Consider the following 14,523-nt stretch of genomic DNA (forward strand, 5'->3'; position numbering starts at 1 on the left):
TTGCGGCTGCAAAGCGCATGAAACTATGGTCGCTAAATGCGAACTTGTTCTTTAAGGAACCTCAACAGTTAACTAAATTCACTAAAGGGGTCCACTTAAACAAAGTTTGGTGGAGAACATTTCACTTCGAAGGTTTAATTGCAATATTTTTGAGCTTACAGAGTCTACTGTGGCCTTATTGGCTAAGGAAGCCGTATTTTTTTCAGATTTAGGGTGTTCTTCCGGGCAAGTTCTGGTCTCCAAAACGAAGACGGTGACCCCCCATTTTTTTTACATTTCCGAAATCACTAAATCATCATCTTTCAATTGTAAAATTTGCAGAAAAAATCAGTGTTAGAAAATTTTCGCGCGAACGTCCTTAAAGCTCCCGCTGTGGACGAACACCCTAATAGGTCCCCAAACCGTTTTTTAACCCCTAAAAGGTACGACGGGCACCCCCGTCCTCTTAAGGTCGGATTCCCCCCCCCCCCCCCCCGGGATTCACTCTCCCATGAGAATTCTTTGTATTGTAACTTTACTGTAAAATGAAGGAACACGAAAAGTCCAACAGTCAGGGTCTATATTTTCCACAATATCAAACTAAACATATCTCGATGCCTTTCATTCCCCTAATATACGAAAAAGTACCGTCCGAGCAGTGCAGGTGTCTGTAGATCTAAGATCTGAACGGATGGTGCCTGTTTAAAAGGAAAAAAAAGAAATAAAAATGTCTATTTTTCCAAAAAGTAGCTAATAAAGGAAGATAGAATGGTCGTTCTGTAAGGTTGCAATAGGATGGATGGAAACAAGTGGAAAGGTAGTATATTTTGTGGATTATCGCCTAAATCCTTCTATATTTTGTTTACTTTTTGCAAGATTGAAAACAAAGGGATTTTAAAGGCCTGTGTAATTTCAGGATGCAGGCTACTTCAACAGTCAGCAAAAAGGGAAATAAGCTGAATAAGAAAACAGATTGCAGGCAAGCAACGTAGAACAAGCGGAAAGTGTCAAACTTAAAGAAGAGTCAAAATCACCGCATACTCCAACGAAGCCTCGAACGGGGGTGGGGTACCATCCTATAAAGATGGAGAGATGCTCATCGTATATTTAGGGGGAAGAGCACTTAAAGATTTGTACCCTGAGTAGCAGGCCTTCAATCAGGCCATAAAACTTGTGAATTGATACTGCCTTGGATGCTAAAATCTAGCATAAAAACCATTAGAGTCATCTCAATCTCAGTACCTATAATTTAATATTTTAGAACACTACGGTGAATGAAACCAATTTCCGATTTACCTGAAAACGGTTTTTTTAGCGGGACTCACTTGAACGAAGTCAGCTATGTGCCATCCTGTCTTTTCACAGTGTTTTCAGCACATAACGGAGTCAAGATTACTCAGTTATTTAACATTTTATAGTGAAACGAAGAAAATCTCGAACCTCTCACTGACTTCTCAAAACAGCGAACGTGGCAAAAGAAAGTGGCACAAATTGGCATTTATTGGCGGGAAAAGTTTGATTCAGAGATTTTTTACTCGACATATCAGATTTATAGAAGGGGTAGGGACCTTTAATTGATCATGATGGTAATGTTTCTTAATATTTTCAAGAGAATGGACAGAAAATTACCACATCTGGATCTTCTGCTGTGGGTTAAAATGGTTTAAAATGTCCACGAGCCAGATGCGCGTTTTAACACCCTTGAAAAATCAGGAAGCTGTAACAACGCAGAAGACTTTAAAACGTAGTCATAGTAAGAAAAAATTATAAGGTTAAATCTTTAGATAACGCGAACATAAGGAGACAGTCTGTTCCGCGATACTTTGTTGCTCTAGGTTGCTCATAAAGCGTGTTTCTGATGATTGTATCGGTCGTATCAGTTTTGCTATACCCCTAGGGTTTTCGGGACAGGCGATGTACCCCTACGAGTTTCGAGACCCACACAACCAACCTAGGTTTTTCGGGGGGGGAAAAAAACGACCCCTAAGAATTTCGGTTGGCTGCTGGGTCAATGAATAACCTCATGTTTTCGTGAAGCTTTGATCGAAAGCTAATATTTTCGAAAAATACAAAAAGCAGCCCTAAAATATTCGGGAGGGCATATCATCCCCTAGAACGACCGAACAGATAATTTTTTATTAGCGTTGCAAATAAATCGTTTTTATGACTTTAGAAGCACTCCTAACTGCCTAAACAGCATTTTCAGGATATTTTAGAAAAAAACCTCGTTGGGTGCCCCTGTACTTTCTCCAGATAGTTTTAAACCGGGCAAAAATATCACTGTATTGGTAAGCATCACCGATAGGAAACCCGAGTATCTCGAGATGCGCAGAACATATGTACAATAACAATAGTAGGCATCGTCCTTAAATAGGTTCTTATTTTCTGAAGAAAAAATCACGCTATAGATAGCACTGGTATTCGGCCTTCATCCCCTATGCAGCAGCCGGTTTTTCGCTATCCCTTATATAAAATTTGAATAAAATTTAAAGACAGAATGGAGAAAATCACACAAAAAATGACCATAAGAAATAAAATCGAAAGATCACAAGAATCTTGAGAACACCAACAGGTACAATTACTGTTAAGATTCATTGCCCAATCACAATTTAAACAGAGCAGATTAAAATGTTGTGCCTTTGGCAACAATTACTGAAAGTTGGGAATGTGTACCAAAGAAAGTATATGCTGTTAATAACAAATCATCAGCGCTTGCGTAAACAAATGCCCATCTTAAGAAACGAACGTTTGTAGAGAACTTTAAATGTCAATTGATCTCATTTGCCAATTGAAAGTGCGTACATTTTGTAGATTTGAGAAAATAAGAACCTGTTTCAAATTTTAGGGACAAAAGGTTCTTGTTTCGAGGGGGTATTCCTGACAATTTTAGGGTATCAGGTTCCTAAAAAAAAAGATCTCACTCGCGGGGTTTTACTGTATTCTAAAATCCCGTCGATTTGTGTTCCTTATTTTCATCGTGTTGAACAAACTGACGTGAGGTTATCATATCTATGAATAATTATTTCCTCGACCTAACATAAGTCCAGTCACATCTGCAGAATACTCAGCACCCAATAATTCTGAATTAAAGAGTGATGGACTGCTCATAAAGACATGGTATGTATTACTGTATTCAACTTACCAATATCTTGTCAGTGTATTCTGTCGTGTGTTGAAAGGACCCGAAGTAAGCTCCCAGAACCATCAAATGCAGCAAATACGCACTGTATGTCAAACGGCTCAGTGGAATCCAATACGACGCAGATAGGAACTTGTTTACAAGACCTGCAACACAAACATTATACGAGGACGACAATTTTATCTCTAATGAAACGTCTACGCCGTCCATGCTTGAATGGTGCATGTACGTGTTAATATGATGATCATTCAGTATTCCTTAGTTTTCACACAATTCTCCAATATTTAGGGATTAACATGTGACTTTAAAAATAAAGTTTACCATGAGAAGAATTATTGTATTGATTGTGATTTTTACTTACTTCCATATCCTTTGTTGCAAGCGTAAATGACCCATGCAAGCGCCAGACCCCACGTAAAGCGACTAAAGGAGCCGTAAGTAATGTTCTCAGCCTTATTGAATGGCGTGCCTCCTTTCTTGGTAGAAGGATAAATACCATACACAACAGTCACACCGAGACCAATTGCAACAAACCAACCGACCAGACAAACAATCTGTCTCGGTATTTTTCTCTGCAATCAAAGTAATCAAAGATACCCTTTGGTGACGTCACTGACGCAACTTGTAAAAGAAAACTGAAATGTGTTTTTTCAATAACATTTATAACAGCTTTAGGTGACTTTAAAGGCATGCTTTTTTATGCATTATGTAGTCACATCAGAAGGCACAACCAATGAAATTGGTAACACGCTTTATGTCCGCTGCAATATTTTTTGGACAAGGTCTAAGTTAGGTGATAACATAGTGGCTACTTCTCATTGCACGCAGATCCCGCATATTTTAATACGCCCCAATGGGACGTATAGTTTTCCAAAGCTTTCCTTGGGGTAAGCCCTGTGTCACTTAAGAAATTTAGCATACGGCAAAATGCCCTTTGCCAAAAATGGATAAAATTTGTTTTGAAATTTTCGTATTTCTTGCCTGGTCGATCCAGGTATTGAGTAACTTCTCAAAGGAGCGAGACATAAATGTTAGAATGAGAGAATTCTTACGCTTTCATGACAAGCAAAAGGAGACTGTCGCTTCCCGGACAGGAGATGCTACTATAAATCTATCTACTGTTTTGCTGACTCAGATTGTTCGGGACGTTAACCCTTTCACTCCTAATAGTGCCACTTATAGATTTTACTCTGTTTAACGCCAGACGATTTTACTCGTCAATGGGGAACCCCACGGGGCTGAAAGGGTTAAAGGGGATATGTCATGCACAATGATGTAACTTCATGACACCCAAAATGCCCAAAAAGTACAATGAAAAAGTGCAATAACCACTTAAAACTCTTGAACAACATAAAAGAAATATAGCAAAAGGAAAGAAATGCATAGATGGACACATATGGACAAGATTGAAACAGAATGCATTTGGGTAATCTTGAAAAAAGTCGACCCGACATTTTTCAAGTTAATGGCAAATCGCTTGGATAAAGACAGCTTTTTTTTCAGAATCATCTTGGTTGTGATGTAACAATAAGTTTATCAGTAAAGGAATTCCACATTACCATTTTCAAGTTTTAAACACGTGATTAACTGAAGACTTCCCCTAAACACTCTTAATAACGTGACAGTCCCTTACAAAAGGCAAACAGCTGTCGGAAAAATCTTTAAAAGCGATCGCGAATAGGTCTTTGTCTACTACTTACCAATGGGCTTAGACGAGGTGCTGATTTTTCAACGTGGATCAGATACCCAAGGACCATTCCCACAAGATAAGGTGAGATGCGACAATATGGCTTGATATACAACAGGTTAGAGAAATTGTTTTCATCATCATTGTTTGGTTTTTTATTAGGATCCCTGAGAAAATATTTAAAAAAAAGAAACCTGCCATTTCCTGAGAAACAAGCAGCCGGGATCGTGCAGGGTTGGGGAAACTAACCACTCACAGAGCAATCAGTATTTCCGGAATTCTCTGACTGACTGCTAGTGGCTTTTCTTTGGGTATTCTTTCCTTAAAACGCTAAACCCTTTTAATGAATATGATTTTACTTCATTTGACTTTGTTGTCACAATGTTGTTATTAATTTGCTAGTTTTCAATCGTGGAAAAAGGTGTCAAAGTAAAGGAATGAATTCCTGTAATTGCTAAAAGCAAAGAAAAGTGCAAACAACTAAGTTCGTTTGCTCTCACAATTTGAAACTAGCGTAGTAAAAACAAAGTAAAATATCTGTAGAAGTAAACAGATTGCTTACCTTTTATAAAAACAGAGGATTTTCTTTGACTCTCACTAAGTCAATAATTTGATTAACACTTCTTTTTTGAATTTCGGGTATGACCAACATGCCAATACCCTTTTGGAGGTTTAGCAAAGAAAAGGGAATTAGTTTCTACACCAACTCACGCAAAAATCCTTTGTCTCCCAGCAAAGAAGAAAACAGTTTGTGAAATGCATCACCGCTGCCACGACTGCCGGGTGCAATTTGCTTTAATTTGCTTCATTGACTTGGAACACTGTGTCTTTAAATGGTCTAATCTATCTATTCGTAGCTGATGTTGTTAAGAAAAACAAAAAAAAGAAACAAACAAGGAAAAAAAAAAAGAATCATGGAACACTTACTCGCCCATGCCGAATAGTACTACTTTCAGGTCATAATAATCAATTATCACTCCAGTGACAACAAAAGAAATTCCGAGAAGTCCACCCACACTGGCAAACACTCCTTTCCACTTGAATCTAAAAAAGAAAAAAGAACAGTTCACAGGCAAAGTGAATTTGATTACAAGTCGAACTTTGAAAAGAGGAACAAAAATTTCAAACAAGTCGATCACAGCACCAACAACAGAACGGTCAGCAACTCCTTTCCAGCAATAACAGCTTACATTTCTAATGACTATCCTGCCAAGTGTCGCTTGAAATAGCAATTGAAGGCTAGTTTGTTCGATCCCTTTTTCCCTGGGTATAGATCTCTACAGAGAAAGGACTCTTGTGGTTGGTAGTCCTGGAAATATTGGGGGAGGTAGTTGTGGAAAGGGTCTCTGCAACCATGATAACCTGGGCTCAAGCCCTCAACGGAGAGATTCATGTTTCGCCCTTATCAAGTTGTTGAAACCTCAGAGACGAAGCAAGTCAATAAAAGGCAAGTGAAGTAAAGGGAACATTTGTTAATTTTGTTTCTAATTTACAACTCGTATATCTTCCATTTTGTTAAATTCTCACACAAACCCACTAAATTGACCATGCAGACCTCAGAAGATGCAGTTGCTAGAGCATCGCACAGATATCTTAGAATTTCTGAATTCGAATTTCATTGAAGTCCAAAAATGTCATGACTTTTTAGGCAATGATCGCTCAAATTGCCTTGGTACGAGCAATGATTTTCCGTTCACTTCATTGCCGCATGTTAGCAGTTGATGCTTGGTAACACCTACCTATAGACCAGAAATATGACCAAAGGACTGATGATATAAAACTGCATGTCGTTAGCGAGATACCACGACCAGCCAATACACTGAAAAATGACATCATAACTTACATTATCATCAGAGCACATTACACTCTGTACGCGATGGCAATTTAAATGTTATGAGCTGCGAACACTTAACCCTACCTGGGGTAAGAGATTACTAAAGAGCAGTTCATTTTCAGCCGTTGGGGCGATTTGCTTAACAATGGAATAGCCTGCGTAGGAACCGTTTCCGAGGTGGAAAAAGATTTTCGATGTTGTGGCAGCGCAAAATACCAAGCCCCATTTTTCGCACAACCAAAATTCACAGAAATACGTGCTACGCAGGCTAATAATGGAATAACTCTACAACAAATCCAATAAAAAGAAGAGAAAACAAACAAATCTCACCCATTTTCCGACTGGGATTGCCATACTGGCAACCAAGTAATTATGAAGCATTCACAGAGTTAACAGATTGGTCTACGTGCAGGTTAATTTTGAGGACGGTGCCTACTAATTCTGAAAAAGGTATTTTTGCCCCGTTTTATGATTATGGAGGAATTGTAGGCCTTAACAAGTGTTATCGAAATCCAAAAAGACAATTGAGGGTAACCACGCATTTTTCAAAGATAATTGATGAATAATATTTGCAAAAAGCTATAAAATACAAAGCAATGTATGGCGTTCTTTCTCAAATTGAAGCTTAATTACCTCTGAAAAATACACACGGTTACCCCCAATTTTCTTTTTGGATACAAAGAGTACTTACTAAGATCTACTTTCTCCGGATAGTTTTAAACCGCCCAAAAATATCACTGTATTGGTAGGAACCACCAATAGGAAACCCGAGTATCTTGAGATGCACAGAGCGTATGCGCAATAACAATAGTAGGCACCGTTCTTAAAGGCAAGACTCGCTTTGTATCCATCATATTTTGCTAAAGAGAAAATTTTTACACGTCTTCTGTCCCGATACAAAGAAACGACAAGCGTATACCTTACCTCATCACCCAAATGCGTTGGATAAAAATTGTTGATGTACAGCAAATTTGTCCACCAGTACTTTTCACACGAGGTGCTATTTTGCCTGATAAACCAATATGGACCCTCACCAAGAAATGCGTACAAATTGGAATAAAATAAAATCGCAAACATGTAACTCGGTGTCAACCTAGGAAAAAGCATGGCGCTCAATAAATAAACAAGTCAATTAGCACTCAAAGCAAATAAATGTAAAGGGAACAGGAGCCTGGAAACGTGCCCAATTACTGGTTTGGGGTTTAGTTTGATTGGGTGATAAGAAACCACCTGACATACACGGAATGCAAATATCGCGGATCACTCGGTTGGCCAGGACCGAGCTGCTTGAAAACGAGGTTAGTGAGGACAGGCAGTGTTTGGATTGTTACGAATGGCTTCAAGTACACTCTAAACAGAGGACGACATTCCCGGAGCGTCTCTTACGGTAAGATCACCAGCAAAATTGAAAAACGAAGAGCTTCGATTCTGGCAAAGTACAGAGATGATTCCTTGAGAGGGTTGAAAACAAAGCACAGTTTTTAAAGAGGTAACATGGCTAGAATGCTTCGAGTAACTCCCGCTTTACTTCGAAACTTCGCGCTATATAAATGAAATGTTTATTGTTTTGTTTAGGGTTGAGGAATATATCAAAGCTGCATGGCCATGATCAAAACAGTAAATCCCGATCGCATCCCAACTCCATTTACACAAAGCGCAAGGAACGCTGATTCTCTTTGCGAAGATGATATCAACATCAAATATAGATTAAAAGAGCACCGACAAGAACGAACTCCAGAAGTTCAAGGAAGATAGAGGCTGACAGCGGCCACAAACCAAAACACGCTGAAGAAGTCAGAAGAACGAGTGAAACAAATTAAGGCAAAAACAGAACAACGCCTTCAAAGAGCATAACGATCTGCTAAGAAACGCAGAAAAAGGGCAAAAAAAGCCCTTAAAAAGCCAGCTATCTCTCTCACAGACGTTCAAGAGTAAAAAGATCTCGGGATAGGGTCAAAGCTTCAAACGTAGAATTACTCGCTTATATCAACGGCAGGCATACCAGTTTAGAATTAAATTGCTGCAAAAGAACATAGTCGGGAGGATCGACTCCGTCTCCGAAAAGTGACTTGGAGTTTTTGCTTTGTTCACAGCTCAAATACCATAGGACTATATAATTATGATTACGTGACAAAAATTGATAACATATTTGAAAGAGTGTAAAGCCTAAAACGTAAGTGTCAAGTGTGAATACTCTCTGACCGATATGGCTCCACTCAAACACCTCCTTCCTCTAATACTACTTCACAGAGTAAACAACACTTCTATAAAGTTACCTTATTTAGGCCGTTTTTCTACTGTAGCTCAAAGGAAAATGCGCCGCCTTGTTAATCGTTATTGTAATGATCTCGACATCAAATTAGTGTTTACCACGCTCAAATTAAGAGGTCAGGCTTTTCTCGGTGAAGGATTCTGTCCCTAGAGAACTTCCTTCACATGCGATTTACAAATTTACTTGTGCTTGCTGTAATGCTTGCTATATCGGCGAAACCGGTCGTCATTTTTCCACACGCGTCCGTGAACACCTCTGTTTTGAGTTTGAGTTTTTTTTGAGTGAAGCTCCAGCACTTGGCTAAGTAGCCTGACTTCTGGCTGTTATACATAATTGATCCTGCCAAGCCGGCCACATGCTGGGAAGGTCACACCAAAACACCGGGAACACTGTCCCCTACTCTATTCGAATGGTGTGTGGGATCTTTAACGTCCCACAGAGTTAAGGAACACGTGCTGTGAGACGGGACCTCCAACTTATTGTCCTTATCCGAGAAGACTAGAAAGGCTAACCATTTGCAGATGTAGTTACAAGGACAGCACTTTCTCCTCAGTTATTTAAAGACACTGAGTGTTGGTCCGGCCGGGGATTCGAACCAGCGACCTCCTGCACGGAAGTCCAGTGGGCTCTCGAATAAGCCAACTGGTCGGCGGTCGGCGGCTCTCTTCAGACAAGTCCTCACACAAAGAACATTTACAATGCCCAGAACGTTGTCATTAATCTTGCTCTGCAGATTGTTTCGAAATCCTTGATTCCGCCCCCACTAAATTTCAGCTCAAACTTAAGGAGGCTATGCCTATAAATTGCAAAAAGCCAAGTTTAAATCAACAAGTCCATCACGTTAATATGACACTTGCGTTTTAGGCTTTATACTCTTTCCAACACTTTGCAACTCACTCAAATATGTCACTTAATCATAATTAATTATGCATGTTTCGCCTTGTTGTTATATAGCCCTAACGGTTCTTTCCAAATATTCTGTAACTGACGATGATGTTCGTAACATCGAAACATGTCTTATAAATTTAAAAAAATGTTGTTATCTTCTTAAAAGACACTTTTTTGCAATTCAAGAATAGTTCAAAGCGGCATTTATACGTTAAGCGAGAACCAAGCGAACATTTGAACGAAGATCTTATCGCCTTCACGTGGCTTGAGTTACCTTCAATCTTCGCAACATGCCGTAAATGCTACAGATTTTGGTTTTCTGTTATACACTTGCGCTTCTTACAAGGAAAGTTGACATGGCGGAAATGCTATTGTCAAAGGAGTTTGAAGATATTACCGTCCTCGCGGGAAAATCAAAGACCACCGATTCTTTTGTTATGCAAGTGACCAAGCAGTCTAAAGGCCGAAGAGTCAGGAGGACAGATACAAAGTTTAATTTTCCAAGTACTTCGGATCATTCTTTTCCTCTAAAAATTGTTAGGGAACTTCTTTAAATGACAAGAAAAGAAAGCCATATGCTAAGTGTTTGAAAGAGCGTTATTTCAAGGAAAAATATGGCTATGAATATTTTCCCCAAACTAAAAATGCCCGAAAATAGGTCACTTTCAAGTAAGACGTGGCTGCATTTTGGACAATTTCCTTTTTGTTTGACGGTCTGATCTCATTGGCAGATTCAAGTTTTATTTATTTATTTTTATTTATTTAACGAATTCGCCCAAAGGCAGGTAATATTACAATAGGACACAAGGTCCCCTACTAGGTAAATTACCTTTACGTCCCGGATAAGTCATAGCATTCTGGGCGAGGTGATGTTTGTCCTCTCATACTTAAGAACACTACGTGGAATCTCTCACAAGAATGAATGTAACAATGCATCGTAAACACGTTTAATACCTCCAAAATCGATGAAAGTAGAACTTGAACAACGGAAGTTTCCCATCATTTTTTTCCATGCGACGGAAGGAAAGGTATGCCACAAGCAAACCGCTAAAGGAAAAAGATGTAAATCCAAAAATATATCGTGTTAATGACAAGACATAATTTGTCGAAATGTCGCACAAATAGAGATTTCCCATTTAATTTTAAAAAGTCTCCAGTCTCTTTTGGTGGACATGTTGGCAGTCTGATTCCGTCAGTCTAAATGCTGGTTAGTCCAATCTACCAGTATTCTCTCTTTATGTCTCGACTATACCTAAACAACAGAGAGTCCAAATTTCGGTTAGGGTTGTTAAATTGTTTCTTCCTACGAACCGCTTGGGTTAACACGGCCGAAGCTTATCTCGGTTTCTGTGTCATGAAGCGACTGGGAGTATTCATACTTCCCTGTGGGTAGATGCTAGCCAATTCCAAGGTTGCTCCCAATATGCCCCTAGTGCCCATCCTTACAGGGTAGTGAGGAGAAACTGCGTGGCGCAACTTGGAGTTCCTTGTGTAAGGCGACAACACAGCGGTAGAACTAGTTAGACCGCGAACTAGCGACCCTAAGGGTGAGGTCTGGCGCGCCAACCACAACAGCACCATCCCTCCACTTTGCTATGTGAAGAGTATGTTGTATTTTCGACGCCTGATGAAGCCAATGAACAAAACTTGACCGCAGCCATAATTTTCCTTTAATTTTATCCCATTCAATGACTAATCTTCACGTTGGAAAGGTCACTTCTTTTTTCTTTTTTTTTTTTTTTCATTCCACAAGAAGCGCTTAAAAAAGAACGGGACGGTTTTGGCCTACAAAATCAAACTAGTAAACTTTTACTGAAGCGACCAACACATTTACACGACTCTCGTACCTTAACACAAAGAAACTGTCGACAGAGAAGAAGGCACTAGAGATAGTGGCAAACGTAAACCGGTGAATAATGTTCAGCCCAAGGAGAATGTCATCTGAAGCAAAATAAGCAGGTTGATTGTTATCCAGGCCACAGATACATTCTAGAGAAAAGAGATGCTTCCGTGAAGCATACACTGGGTTGCCTGTGGTACGTGTTACAGAAAATCAGAGGGCACTGAATTGTGTGGTATTGAACTACAGCATTCCAGTCTCTGGAGAATAACAAATAAAAGAGACGCGAGAAACATTGGCTTCTGGGCTGACATGTTGATAATTTTCAAGTTGCCTCACAACTTCTTTTCACCACAAGTTTAAGCATGCCCTCTGAGCATCTGACAGCTTTGTAATACCAAAATTTGGTTTTATCAACGGAGTTGATAATGTAAATTGGCCACCGTACAGAGATTCTAAAAGCTGACGTTTCAAGCGTTAGCCCTTCGTCAGAGCGAATCGAGGGATTATGGGTTACGTGTAGTTTTTATAGTAGAGTAGGAGCTACGCTATTGGTGGTAACATGGCAACGTGAAAAATAGGAATATATTAGTTAAATGAAAAGCGTTCGTTAATACCGTGAGGATTAAGGGTGCCAATTTGAAAGATGAATTTTCCAGATTCTTGCGGCTTTCCGTCGTACCTAGATGTAGGGAAAGGCCGTAGATAGCCATGTGTTTTTTGGAGTGGTTAGGCAGATTAAAATGGCGCGCGACTTGCTTAGATGCATCCCTGTCATTCGGCTCAACATCGCGCAGGTGTTTGCTGAATCGGTCACCTAGTCTTCTACCTGTCTCCCCAATGTATAATTTATTGCATAACGTTCAGGTTATGCAATAAATGACATTAACCGATCGCTTAGGTCCCGATATCGTGCTAGCGTTAACAATGAAAAGACAAGTTTTGCATCGTGAGCGCGCGCATTTGAAAGTGTCGGGTTGCTCGTTAGTTTTGAGCGCGCTTCTAACTAAAAAGTTGCCTACGTTTTTGTCGGCTTTGAATGGAATAAGTGGAGGTTGCGAAGAGATTCTACCAGTCTCGGGATCATTTTGGAGTAATTTAAAATTACTAAGAATGATGCTTTTGACTGCGTGATTATGAGGATGGAAAGTGAGGGTGAATGGAATTCTGTCATTCTTATCTTTTTGTGACGTTTGTAGTGATGACTGTCGATCAAATTGTTGGGCGCGATGATGGCCCGCTTTGACCACAGAGACAGGATAGCCACGTTTTTCGAAGAACTGGCACATCTCCTCTGATTTGCTGGAAAAAACTACAAACGTCACAAAAAGATAAGAATGACAGAATTCCATTCATCCTCACTTTCCATCCTCATAATCACGCAGTCAAAAGCATCATTCCCTAGTAATTTTAAATTACTCCAAAATGATCCCGAGACTGGTAGAATCTTTTCGCAACCTCCACTTATTTTATTCAAACGCGACAAAAACGTAGGCAACTTTTTAGTTAAAAGCGCGCTCAAAACTAACGAGCAACCCGGCAACTCAATCGTGTCAAATATGTGCAATATTGCAACAAACTAAATTTCAGGATCAAACCGTTTCCATGAAGAACCTTTTCCTTGAATAATGAAGCACAAAATACACGACAAGCCTTCTTTCAAATAATTCTTGGCTGTCACATTTCCAATTATTTTTTTTACCTGAAGACTGTGCAGAGTTGATCACAGATCCACGTAAGGTGTTCGATTCGTTCAATCGTTCTCTGTCTTTCTTGAACCCATAAGTTACCAGAGAATTTTCCATTTGGTCTCAGTGTTATACATAACAGCACACTTGGTTAAATATTATTTTAGAAATACAGCTCACTTTGATTTCGGCTCGACGGGAGATAGATTGTTGTCGAAGTCCATTACTCGTCGCTTTTCAGATTCCAGGTGTTTGTTTTTCACTGCCTGCCTAGTTTATCCAAGTGACTTTCCATTATCGAGCTCCATAAGGGTATATTTTGTTTAAGGATCCCCTAAAACGCCATTCGCGTTACATGACTTTCGACGCCATTGCAGGCTAAGTTAACGATTCTCCTGTGTCTACCAGAGAAATCTATGCATTTCCCACTACCCTCTCGATCCTAAGAAAATACGCGCAGAAGGCCCTATGCACAAAGACACCACTTACCAGGGGAGTGACAGGCAAGACTTTTACCGACACGAAAAAAAAAAACAAAACGAACAAACTAAACGCAGACCCCGACTGGGTTTGCCATACTGGCAACCCAGTAATCAGCCGTAGGATTGCAACTCCTATATCAATAGTTGATTGTATAGGTTATGAAGTCCTTTTGAAATACCAATCAATTCCTTTGAAGGCCCATTTCAGCGGCTTAAACATTAACCCAAATTTTAAATGGGTACTCAGCTGGGCAGAGCTTTCCTGGATTTCTCTCCTGAGCGAGAAGGAACGACAACTACTTCTGCACGTCCAGAACTTTGGACGACTAATTAAACTCCTAACCGGTTTAAAACTCGCTGTAACCAGTTTGAGTTTTCACGCCTGCGTAATGGCAGAAGGGTGGAGGTGATGTTGCATTGCCGTCACGTCGCACATACGTGACAGAATATCGAGGAGATTTGTGCATAGGTTCTCCTTCTTTTTTCGCTAGAGGAATATATTATTAGGTAAAGCTCTGTTGAATGCGCAAATCAAAGTGTTCTAACTTCATGCTAACAACAAGTCTAAAGAACAAGACACCAGACTCTCACGAAGTCGAGAACATGCCTGTGTTCTGCATGTCCAAACGACTTTAAATCTACTCAATATTTTCGAAACAAAGGAAATGTTGAATCGATGTTCAATGAAGCTTAAAAAGTCTAAATTTGATTTAA

Source organism: Montipora capricornis, chromosome 10 (genome assembly GCF_036669925.1).
Source record: "Montipora capricornis isolate CH-2021 chromosome 10, ASM3666992v2, whole genome shotgun sequence".
Lineage (NCBI taxonomy): Eukaryota > Metazoa > Cnidaria > Anthozoa > Scleractinia > Acroporidae > Montipora > Montipora capricornis.